Source organism: Priapulus caudatus, unplaced genomic scaffold (assembly GCF_000485595.1).
Source record: "Priapulus caudatus unplaced genomic scaffold, Priapulus_caudatus-5.0.1 Scaffold239, whole genome shotgun sequence".
Lineage (NCBI taxonomy): Eukaryota > Metazoa > Priapulida > Priapulimorpha > Priapulimorphida > Priapulidae > Priapulus > Priapulus caudatus.
Window position 1 is genome coordinate 55770 of NW_014577300.1, and position 12541 is coordinate 68310.

The 12541-nt window shown below is 44.5% G+C and overlaps 1 protein-coding gene across 1 annotated transcript in view; it reads left to right on the top strand.

The window, feature by feature from the left end:
- The first annotated feature begins 9306 nt into the window (after positions 1–9306).
- LOC106807881 overlaps positions 9307–12541 on the top strand; it is a 5391-nt gene continuing 2156 nt past the window's right edge. The window contains exon 1 of the mRNA XM_014810374.1: positions 9307–9454. The gene's annotated coding sequence lies outside the window, so the exon portion shown is untranslated. The remainder of the gene's footprint in view (positions 9455–12541) is intronic.

Here is a 12541-nt window from a genome sequence, read left to right on the forward strand (position 1 = left end):
TAATCAAAGAGTCTCAACCCAGAAAGTTACTGCAATTGGTTATTCTCGCGGACACAGCTGGAGGCTTCGGTAGTATCTGCACTGACTGAACGTTGAAAGGAGTTTTATTAGCAAAAAACTTGAAGGAAAATATATATATATAATATTGTGTGAGCAACAACACAACTAACAACACAACAACGCAACACAACAAAAATAAATGCACATTTAGTGTCCAATTGCCATGAATCATTTCAGCACCACTCTGAATCAATAACATGCCATACCATATATCTATTAGAGAAGCCACTGTGTCAGCATGCATACTGTGTATGTATTCTGATACAGCAGCACAAAAGGTCATACATGCTTCCAGAATCACTCATCGTCCAGCTAGCACACGTTCCAAATACAACACCATCTAATGAAGGGTACGAATTAAAACTAAACACCACACACACTTAAATGCCAGTCGCACAAATTTCTATAAGACTAAAATGAAATTCACTCTAACCAAATTGTTCCTACTGACCTCTCAAGAATATGGTTCCTATGGCTCCCCTCTTCTGGAAATCTGATGTATATTTTGCGATCACCATTATGTTATATATTGATTATTATGGTATATGTTGAATAAAATAGAATTTACATCGACCATTGAGTCTATAACCGGTGCACTGAACGGTCTAAACATGATAAAAAATTATATGATTTTATTATTACTGTTTCTGTTGATATTTCTTCTTATTCCAATATTCCGATCTTTTCCATGCTGACATTCTTGGACCTTTTGGCCAAGAATCATGAATGGCACTCCAGAGTATGGAATCGGGTCACTGGACCATAAGACCTTGTGAGGCTTGGCAGAGGGATCTGTTTAGTAGTCATAAGTTTTGTTAATGCTATTTGTGTGTCATTCATTTTACATTTTACCAAAAAAACTCATGTAATACCATTTAATGAGAATTCAATCAACATTTTTTCCTCAGGCTTATACATCTTGTAAGCTTTACCCTTTATTCTTCCTTAGCTCACATACCAGCTTCAGACCGATCAGGCTGCGATGAGACTAACGTCAATACGTGTTTTAGAACACACTGTTTCTTGGAGCTAATGCCAGCGCTAATAGTAATATGATGTTGTACTATATACGCGTTCACTAGCACACACAACACAAGTCAAATGCACCGCACGCACGCACCCATGCACACATACAGGCACACACGCAAATATGCACGCACGCACACGGAGTGTTGTAGTCGAGTAAGTAGTCGAGTCTTGTAGCATAACCTTTCTTTCTTTGATTTATTAGTTCAACCATGAAGTTTGAATAGTTACACACTGTCAAAAACATAATCATGTCGATAGAAAAATGGCTTGGCTTCGACTGAAAATATCAGAGAGAGAGAGACAAAGCGATAGTGTAATAGAGATACAGGCATATAACATCTTGGTTAGAGGACAGCGACTGACAGCTTATACCTCGTAAGTTATGTGAGGTTACTCGCGTAACTACACTGTACGTATTCGCCACGTTGATGGGCGGATGCTACCAATTTAGCACGAGCCAATTTGGTCCCATCGAAAACGTCTGACCAGGCCCGAGCCAATTTGGTCCCATCGAAAACGTCTGACCAGGCCCGAGCCAAATTTTAGCACCAGCTAAATCAGCAGAGCGGTAGATGCCGCGAGTGTCGAACGTGTACTTCGACTGTACTGGATTGTCAGTCTTGCAGATGTTACATTCGGTGCAGTACAACCGAAGACCGGATCATTTGCGTGCGGTTTTGTGGCTAGGTAGCCTCGTTTTCATTTCATTATTACGGCCTCGTTTTCGTTACCAACGCGGGTTTTAAGAAACATGCCGGTGTTTCTAAGTTTCTCTGAATAGTTCAAGTTAGTGTTGCTGGAGGTCGCCACAACTTCTTACGCTGTATCGTGTGGATGAATAAAGAAAGCAAACCGAGTTCACCCACTCGAAGCGTTAGCTATCTGTATATCGCCGTATCTCCAAAAGCAAAGGGCAGCATATAGGCCAAGGCAGAATAGTAAGAAGTTGGACTATAAAGCTAAACTCGTGATGGCAGAAAGGGAGAATGTCACTCCAATAGGAGACGATTCAACCCAAGCAGTGGACGATGACTCTTCAATGCAGGACAATGCTATCAAACAAGACGAAGGCTCGGCCAACGCATCGCCGGATGCTTCTTCTGACGTCACCATACAGGAACACTGTTCGTCCAATGCACCGGACGACAGCTCCACTGTACAGCACGAGAGAATGAGACGCCAACGAACTCTAACGGAGAGAGGGCAAAACCTCTACATGTCTAGGGTAGCAGACTATAAAAGCGAGTTAAGTCATATTCAATAGACTATAGGCACTGACAGAGACCTTACCATAGGTAATAAAGAGAAAGAACCTCTATTGGACATTAGGTACAACGTTGTCATGTGCTTCGATCGATACAAGCATGTACATGGACAGTTCATAGGATTTTTTGAAGGTACAAACACAGAAAATAGTACACAGCAACTGATCGCACAACAGAGTGCAATAGACAGTGTCAGTGTCGCAGTGCAGACTGTTATTCAAAAAATAGATATTACTGGCAAGGCACTAGATAGTGACAACGTGAACAGAGATGTAATGCGTACATGTACAGCAAGTAGGCGTACTCCAAAAGTGGAAGCAGTAGAGCTCAGTCACGGAGTAGCGCAAGGCTTCAGCAACTGCAGAAGGCTGAAGCAGCACGTGCTCGCCTCAAATTCCCTGAACGAGCAGTTAACATAAAGCGAGAAGAGGCACAGTTAGAGGAAAATGAAAAATTGCTACAGGCTAAGGTGGAGAATGATGAAAATGTGTTACAGAGAAGAAATCGGATTTAAAGATAGAACTTGGTCTACTGAAGGCGGAAGAGGAAGTGGCTATAGTAGACGCAGAGCTGGAGGTTATGAGTAAAGATTGGTCTGATCGTTCCTCACACTCTTCAATAATGGAGGAGGAATCCCGTAATAGAAGAATAATGGAATACGTTGAGGAGCAAAGGAGGAGCGTCCAACTAAAGAAGCAAAACATCACTGTGGGATCGGCACCACATGTAGCGCCAGATGTATCTGTCAAGACATCAGCTCCACGTGTAACATACACTACACCGTTAGTGGTTACTAGTCCCCATGTCGCTCCGAATACGTCATTCACGAATTCGATTCCATACGTCGCATCATCAGCACCGATAGTGTCAACACTATTCTCGGCAACGTCAACTCCAGGCTTAGCACGTAGCACACCGTTTGTAGCGACACCAGCTCCATATGCAATGCAGTCGATACCGTTCACAACGCCAACGTCGGAAACGCCTCAAGGCACTGGGGTAATTAACAACTTGACTAACTACCTGATGAGAAGAAATCTTATGGCAAGGTTCACTACATTCAAGGATGACCCAGCTGTATATACAGTATGGAAATGTTCCTTTACTAATATTGTGCGAGAACTGCAAATCAGTGCGCAGAAAGAAATTGACTTGTTGATCAAGTGGCTTGGTCATGACTCGTCAAAACAAGCATTGAGCCTGAGCGCTTCCAATGCGCATAATCCAGCACGTGGCCTTGAACGCATATGGGCAAGACTGGATGAACGCTATGGGGCACCAGAGTTGGTTGAAAACACATTGAAAACCAAAATCACTGCTTTCGCGAAAGTGAATCCTAAAGATTACAAACGACTGTATGACTTAGCAGATATCCTCGCGGAGGTCGAATCACTGAAAGAGGATCCGAAATATTCCGCACTTTTAGCTTATTATGACACTTCAGCAGGGGTCAACCCAGTTGTGACCAAGTTGCCTTATCACATACAGAGTAAGTGGATGGACAGAGCAGTGAGATACAAGAAGACGAACTCGTGTGCATTTCCACCTTTCTCGTTCTTCGTAGCCTTCGTAAACGAGATGGCAACACAGATGAATGACCCAAGCTTCCTATTCATGAGGGAGGAAATCAAGGTGTCTCTGCCAAGCCAGATTAGGAGCAATTACAGAGCGCCACTTGTAGTGAGGAAAACCGAATTAAGATCTACACCTGAGAACAAGGCAGTAAGGTGGACAGATGGTAGCAAGTTCGGTTCAAGCTTCTTGCTGTGCCCCTTGCACAATCTCCCTCATTCTCTGAATGAATGCAGAGCATTCAGGAGAAAACCGTTGGATGAAAGGAAACTGATCTTGAAAGAAAACTCTTTTTGCTACAAGTGTTGCAACAGTAAAAGCCACATAGCCAGAAACTGCGAGGTAAAATCAAAGTGCTCGGAATGCGACAGCAAGTACCATCCTACTGGGTTGCACCAAGATAGGAGAGCAGAACCTTCCGCCACTCTGAACCAGGAAGCTCTGAGCCAGGAGAGCAGTAACGTTCATGGCGGGGAGGGCCAGACTGTAGTATCGAAATGTACAACGATCTGTGGGGAAGGTTTCCGTGGCAAATCCTGTGCTAAGACTTTGCCAGTAAACATTTTTCCAATAGGAAAACCAGAAAGCTGTGTAACAGTATATGCTATAATGGATGATCAGAGCAATCGCACCCTCGCGAGTCCAGAGCTTATGGATGCCCTTGGTGTCAGAGGCCCAGAGGTGAAATACACATTGGCGTCATGTGCAGGAAACTTCTCGTCTTCCGGAAGGCGTGCTCATGGATTCATAGTTCAGTCTATTGACCATATCTCGGAACTTGAACTTCCAACCATGGTAGAATGCAGTGAGATTCCAAGTGATCATTCTGAAATACCAACGCCAGAAGTGGCTCAATATTACCCACGAGAAAAATCGCCGATCACATTCCTCCAGTGAATCGTGATTGCCAGATTGGCCTGTTGATAGGGAGAGACCTAATCAATGCACACCATGTGCATGAACAGTTGATAGGACCTCGAGATGCCCCGTTCGCCCAAAGGCTCAGCTTGGGCTGGGTAGTGATCGGTGAGGTTTGTCTAGGGAAGGCACATAGACCTGACACAATACATGTCAACAGTTTCAAGACTCATGTATTAAGTGATGGCCGAGGAACCATTTTCGAACCATGTAGCAGAAACCTGACACTACATGAAGGCAAGCGTGAAGACAAGAAACAGAACTTTAAGAGAACTTTATATCATGGTGATGAGCTCTTCGTCAAGACAAAAGACGACGAGAAGTTGGGTCTGTCTGTAGAAGACCGAGAGTTTAATCGGATCATGGAACGTGATATCACAAAGGACAATAAAGGGAATTGGACCGCGCCCTTGCCTTTTCGTTCTCCAAGGCAGGTGATGCCCAACAACCGGTCCTTGGCTTTGAAACGTGCAAAGTTTCTGGATGCTAATCTTCAGAGAAACCCTACGAAGAAAGAACACTTTATAAAGTTTATGAAGAAAGTTATAGACTCTGGAGCAGCTGAAGTCGCCTTGCCGACGGAAGAGGAAGTATTGTATCTACTAATCTTCGGAGTGTACCACTCGAAGAAGCCTGACAAGATAAGAGGCGTGTTTGATTCATCAGCAGTGTATGAAGGCATATCACTGAATGGCACGCTCCTATCAGGGCCTAACCTAACCAACAGTTTGTTGGGAATTCTTCTGCGGTTTCGTAAGGATGCCTACGCTATCACAGGAGACATAGAGCAGATGTTCTACTCTTTCTTGGTACGAGAAGACCACCGTGACTTTCTAAGGTTTCTGTGGTATCGCGACAATGACCCCGACCTTGACCTCACCGAATACCGAATGCGGACTCATGTGTTTGGGAATAGCCCCTCACCGGCAGTCGCGACATATTGTTTGCACGAAACCGTCAAAGATGCGGCAGGAGACGTGAGTGAGTTTGTGATGGAGAACTTCTATGTCGATGACGCACTCACTTCCCTACCCACAGCTAGGCAAGCTATCGATATCATGACACAAACACAGCAGGTGCTCAAGGCTCAAGGGAGGGAACCTAAGGCTGCATAAGATAGCATCTAACAGCACTGAAGTCATGCAGGCATTTCCGGAGCAGGAGCTGGCAGAGGAATTTAAATCCCTGAGCTTAGACAAGGACCCATTACCTGTACAACACAGTCTTGGCATGTCATGGGACCTGAACGCCGATCATTTCACCTTCGACGTACAACTAGAGGTGAAACCTAACACACGGCGGGGAATGCTGTCCACGCTAAATAGTATCTTCGACCCCATGGGTTTCATAACACCCATTGCCGTACACGGAAAAATCCTACTTCGAGAGTTGACAAAGGGTGTCGACTGGGATGAGACTTTACCCTCCGAACCCCTAGCTAGTTGGGTGGAATGGAAGAGGTCTCTCAGTCAACTAAAGGACTTGCAGATTCCGAGGATGTACGTACCCTTGTCGCTCAGTACTGCAGAGAAAGTAGAAGTGCATATTTTCTCTGACGCATCAGAGAAGGCTGTTGCCGCCGTTGCCTACGTCAAAACGTACAAGGATGGAGAAGGACAAGTGGGATTCGTTATGGGAAAGGCTAAGCTAGCGCCTTCACACGGGCACACCATTCCTCGACTGGAGTTGTGCGCAGCAATCCTTGCTGTCGAAGTGGGCGAGACTGTAAGTGAAAGCTTGAACATTAGCCCTACAGTGTTCAGATATTACAGTGACAGCAGGGTTGTGTTAGGCTACATCCGCAATACGACACGCAGATTCAACACATACGTCGCCAACCGGGTTGAGCGAATCCTTCGTGTGACACGCTCTGAGCAATGGTCATACGTACCAACCGACCAGAATCCGGCAGATCAGGGTACACGAAGCTTGATAGCAGCTGACCAGCTTGCAGCTAGTGTGTGGCTATCAGGACCGGAACAATTGAGAAGGCGCGACAATGATAACCTTTCGGAGACCTACCCTCTAGTCTCTCCTGACAACGATAGAGTTGAGACCACAAGTTGAGGTTGGCATCCGTAAAACCACAGTTGACGAGAGCATATCTGAAAAATTTGAGCGATTCTCGAGCTGGTATAGACTTGTTGCTGCCATCTCTGTTCTCAAACGAGCTGCAAGGAGCTTTAAAAGCAGAAGAAAGCAAGGAGCTGACAAGGATAAATCGTCGGCATTCGATCTCTACAAAGAGGCAGAGCAATTTATCGGGAGACAAGGACAACGAGATGCCTATTCTGAGGAAATTCAGAGGCTTTGGGATAGGAAACCTGTTCCCAATAACTGTGCTATCAGTCCTCTCAACCCATATTTGGACAATGATGACGTTATGAGGGTTGGAGGTCGTCTCAATCAAGGTTGTCTTGAGAAGAGACAAACCCGGTAATCTTGCCAGCTAAAAGTCATTTAGCAAGATTACTGGTACGCCACTTTCATGAGAAAGTTAAGCATCAAGGCAGGCTAATTACCGAGGGAGCCATAAGGAGCCATGGTTACTGGATAGTAGGGGTGATGCGAGTTGTTTCCGCAATCATTCATCATTGTGTCACCTGCAGGAAACTACAGGGACGTTTGGAGCACCAGAAGATGGCCGACTTGCCTGCTGACCGCCTCGCACCTGGACCACCTTTCACGTGTAGGTGTTGACATGTTCGGACCTTGGGCAGTGGTGTCACGCAGAACGAGGGGTAGACACAGCAAGCGCTGGGCTATATTGTTTACCTGCTTGACTATTCGCGCAATTCATATTGAGGTCGTAGAGGACATGAGCAGCTCAGCATTCATAAATTCTCTCCGTCGCTTCGTCGCCATCAGGGGTAATGTAAAGGAGTTCAGATCAGAGAGAGGAACCAACTTTGTCGGTGCGACCAGGAGTCTCAGGATCGACACCGTTAACGTCGAAGACGGTCCTGTCAAGAAGTACCTGTATGAATCGGGAGCCACCTGCATCTTCAATGCGCCACACTCCTCCCACATGGGAGGCATGTGGGAGAGGATGATTGGTATTGCAAGGAGAATTCTTGACTCTATGTTACACGGAGGGGGTGTGAAGAACCTTACTCATGAGGTTCTCACTACCTTCATGGCAGAGGTATGTGCCATAGTGAATTCGCGACCAGTGGCACCTATATCTACAGACACAGAATGCCCTATGGTTCTTAGTCCCGCGACACTCCTTAATCAGAAAGTCGGCGGCGACCCATTGGCATGTGTCGACTTTGACCAGAAGGATATCTACCGGGAACATTGGAAGAGAGTTCAAGTCCTCTCCAATGCATTCTGGAAACGCTGGAGGGAAGGTTACCTTCAGACCTCGTAAGTGGCGAGAAAGCCAGCCTGACATCAAAAATAGTTATATTGTATTACTTAAGGATAAGGAGGTGCCGCGAAGTGAGTGGTCCATGGGCATTGTTGAAAGTGCTATGCCTAGTGAGAGTGATGGTAATGTTCGAAAGGCTCAAGTCAGGATTCTCCGAGGAGGAAGGACTGTGAAGTTCAGTCGGCCTGTGACCGAGCTAATACGCCTGATTGACTGACTGTCTATCTGTGACGTAAATAGTTTATGATCATTAATCGCGTTATTGGTTGTGTATTGATTGTCTAGTGGTGATATCTAATAGACATCAGACGGGGAGTGTACTGGATTGTCAGTCTCACAGATGTTACATTCGGTGCAGTACAACCGGAGACCGGATCATTCTCCCTGCGTGCGGTTTTGTGGCTAGGTAGCCTTGTTTTCGTTTCATTATTACGGCCTCGTTTTCGTTACCAACGCGGGTTTTAAGAAACATGCCGGTGTTTCTAAGTTTCTCTTAAAAGTTCAAGTTAGTGTTGCCAAGGAGGTCGCCACAACTTCTTACGCTGTATCGTGTGGATGAATAAAGAAAGCAAACCGAGTTAACCCACTCGAAGCATTAGCTATCTGTATATCGCCGTATCTCCAAAAGCAAAGAGCAGCATATAGGCCAAGGCAGAATATCGACGAAATATAAAGTCCAAAACAGTATAAAAATTCGAAAAATTAGATCAGGATGCATGTTTTCAAGATTGATAATTGAACTCGGAACGGATGTAAACACTGAATCTTACACAACGCCATCTCGCGACAGATATATAGTTGCGTAATATTAATATTAATAATTTAAATATTATTTAATTAATATTAAATAATAATAGTATTCGCTTGCGCACGTGTGAACGCTCTGACTCAAACCGGCCCGAGCCAAATTTAGCCCATTTTGCCCGAGCCAAACCATGACCATGTGAACGCGGTATATATTGAACAAGGTACCCCATCCCATTTCTTTTTTTTAAATGCATATCACTTTCATTTACCTATATTTGGCCCCATAAATCTCTGGATATGTTATTATTCATAAAAAATAAAAAATGTGGATACGGTTTTAAATAATAATTGTTTAATTTGCATCATTTTTCAAGGTGAGACTTATCGCAGCTTGGCCTACATATTCCGAGTGGGAGAGACAACCATTGGACTGTTGGTCCCCAAGACCTGCAGTGCAATTTACCAAGTACTACAGCCAGAGTTCTTGAAGGTACATATTAGTGATGTCACGATCATCGATTATACTCGATCATCGGTTGATTCAAGACGAATCCTAGCGCAGCAGAAAAGTAAACAGCAATCCTATAGCGCTCAACTGTAGTCAGGCTCAAAATCAGGCAATCGCATGAAATGCCGAAACGCAAGCAATAGCAGGAAACGCATGAAATAGCAGAAAAAGCAGTAACCCCCAAAAAATCCCGGGCATTGCCGGGTAGCCCAGCTAGTTTTATTATATACCCTAACCCTAAAATAACATCAGAATATACAAAATTTTAGGGCACAATTTATTGGTCTAATATAATAGGTGCTCTATTGGTCCAATTTCAGCCTGGAGGTTTTTAAAATCCCGGGTTCCTTTATATGCGGGTGTTTACTGTATATAACAGTTTGTTACATAATCATAATGCACATGTCATTCATGCACGTTTCATTCTTTTCTCCCAGCATGTATACATAATGTAACATTTGCAGTGCCAGAAATTGCAGAATGCACGAGAAAGCGTCATTTCAATATTGAAAATTCAAAAAATTTATATTCTGGAAGGCAGACCGCTACGTGTCTCGCAAGCGCAGAAACGCGTCCATAATGACTATAATGCTAGCCGCACACTATACGATTTTGCTCGGGCCGCAGTCGTAAGCCCTCGCACGCCATACGCTCGGCAGCCGATCGATCGTGAGGCCCCCGCACACTGTACGACTCAAAGTCACAGTTGGCGCTAACCATAGCTAGAGTACCTCCATAAAGAGTACCTCCATACCTCCTCTTTATGGAGGTACTCTAACCATGGCGCTCTCGTGGCGTTCCAAGCGGATTTAGCGTGTACTAAGGGTCGGGAGTGTTTCCCCTAGCAGCAAGCAGACGCACTTCCAGCATTTTTTTCCAAAATGAAGTTAAATCCAGCTGTGGTATTGTGTTTGGCTATGCTTTTGCAAAGGAGGCGTCATAGAAGGTAGAAGAAAAAGCAACAAGTAAGGAAAAGGCCCTGGAAGCTTCCCCACCTTTATCTGCATGCAGAGCAGGGAGTTTTCCCCAACCTGATCCACAGGGCTGCCAACATTGGGTGATAGGTGAGAGTGAGATGCGAGGGAGCGAAGCGACCGAGGGGGGAGGGGGTTTTCTCTATCCTTGTTCTCATGTTCTCTATCCTTGAACCGAACATCCATCCAAATTTTCCACCCTGTTATGTTATGTTATGTTATGTTCTCGTACTTGTCGGTGTCAACTACACTGGATATAATGACAAGGTAGTAAGGCTCAGGGATAAACCCAATAAACATACAGGTGATAATGATGATTGTGAGTGCAATGCAACTGGTGTCCTCTTAAAGTGTGGTTCGCGTGCAATGTGGAGTGAAGCCTTGACTTAAAAATGTCAACGTCCGTTGCTTCCACAAACACCACGGGTAGAGTTGTTCCAGATTAGAATCATCCGGGGGAAAAAGAGAATTTGAATGCGTTGTTGTTGCAGTGCAGGTGTCGAAATTTGTGGGGGTTTTTCGATCTGGTACTCTGACAATCCCGGGATCAGATATCTATTCGCCGGTATTGCCTCTGAGGTGGTTTACAACCTGTATTACATCACTACACTCGAGTTAAAGGTCTACGATACATAAGTTCTTGCCACCCGAGTTGGTCCTTAAGAGCTGACGTACTGCTATATCGCCCATAGGTGTTTGTAACAAATCTTGCAGATCTGTTTTGTATCATTTCTAGCTTATATTTATATTTCTCTTTGGTGTGGGTCCCCACACTGAATGAGCAGTATCCAGGCTTGGTATACAAGAGTTTTGTATGCTCTTTCCTTAATGCGCTGATGGCCTGGCCAGCCCGATTTCGGCGCCAGGAAGCCTAACAATCTGTTGGCCTTCACACATATGTTGTCAATGTGGACGTTCCACCTTGAGGCACTGTCTAGCGTGAACTCCAAGATACGGGTTGGATGTGACATACTGCACGTGAAGAGTCGTGAATGTGGGTAGATGTACTTATGATGTTTTTGCGCAGAAGGGAGATATTCATGATGTAGCACTTGCTTGCATTAAACTCCCATCTGCCATGTCGCATGTCCATTGTATCCAGCTTGTCAAGATCGTCTTGAAGCGCTTCGCTGGTCTTGCTGGTGCTAATCTCGCGGTACAACAGACAATTCATCTGCGAATAATTCAGACTAGACCCTAACGATAAACCCGTAGACTATGACTAAAAAGATTGTTGAGCAGGTTACCCCTATGCACTGATATTTGCAAGATAATATGACCCTAACTACAGGCTTTCCAGCGGCCCTAAAATTTGAGCTTGTCCTAAAATTCCTAAAAAAACTTTTAAAAACGTATGAATATTCCTAAAAAGGGCTAAAATGTTATTCAAACTCCTTAAAAAAAAAAATTCCACAGATGTGTTTCGAGTTTTTGGTGATGAGATGATGAACTTTTGGTTGTAATTATGTCTAATGCAGGGTCTCCAACCATTCTTCCAACCATTACGATTTCTAGGCTTAATTCCGCATTCTTGCAGCCGCAAGGTTATATTCCTCATTTCAGTTGCATTGCTACAAAATTTGCACTGCATTGTTCGCATTGTTCGCTTGGACACATTGTTTTTTTTCAGGCATTTTGTATCTGGCATGTCTACGGTAAATGGAACAGCCTAGTCAGACAGGCACTGTCTGCAAGTGTGTCGCGTAGCTTTGTCTGCCTAATCAGACAAGGGTTGAGTCTAGGGTTGAGATGTGTTTATCAGACATGAGAATATGGCCACAGTATGCTCAGATTGCAGGAAAATGGCTTAAATAGTTTCAAAATTGCGCCATGGCCGACGTGTTTACTGTATGTACTTAATGTATCTGTTGGCAACACATGTCAAAGATAGATACTGTTCCTATTCGTTTCTTTGCGGCGGATGAATGTATTGAGTTTTGTGATTGTCAAAGTCCGACAATAAACGCCATGTATGTCAACCTCTGACAAATTTTCCGTCCCTTACTTATCAGGTCATGTGTTAATAGAATCTGTTACTCCTTTTGTGCCATGCATGGTCCATTTAGTGCCTTGTGAGGGATGTGTGTGCTATTGG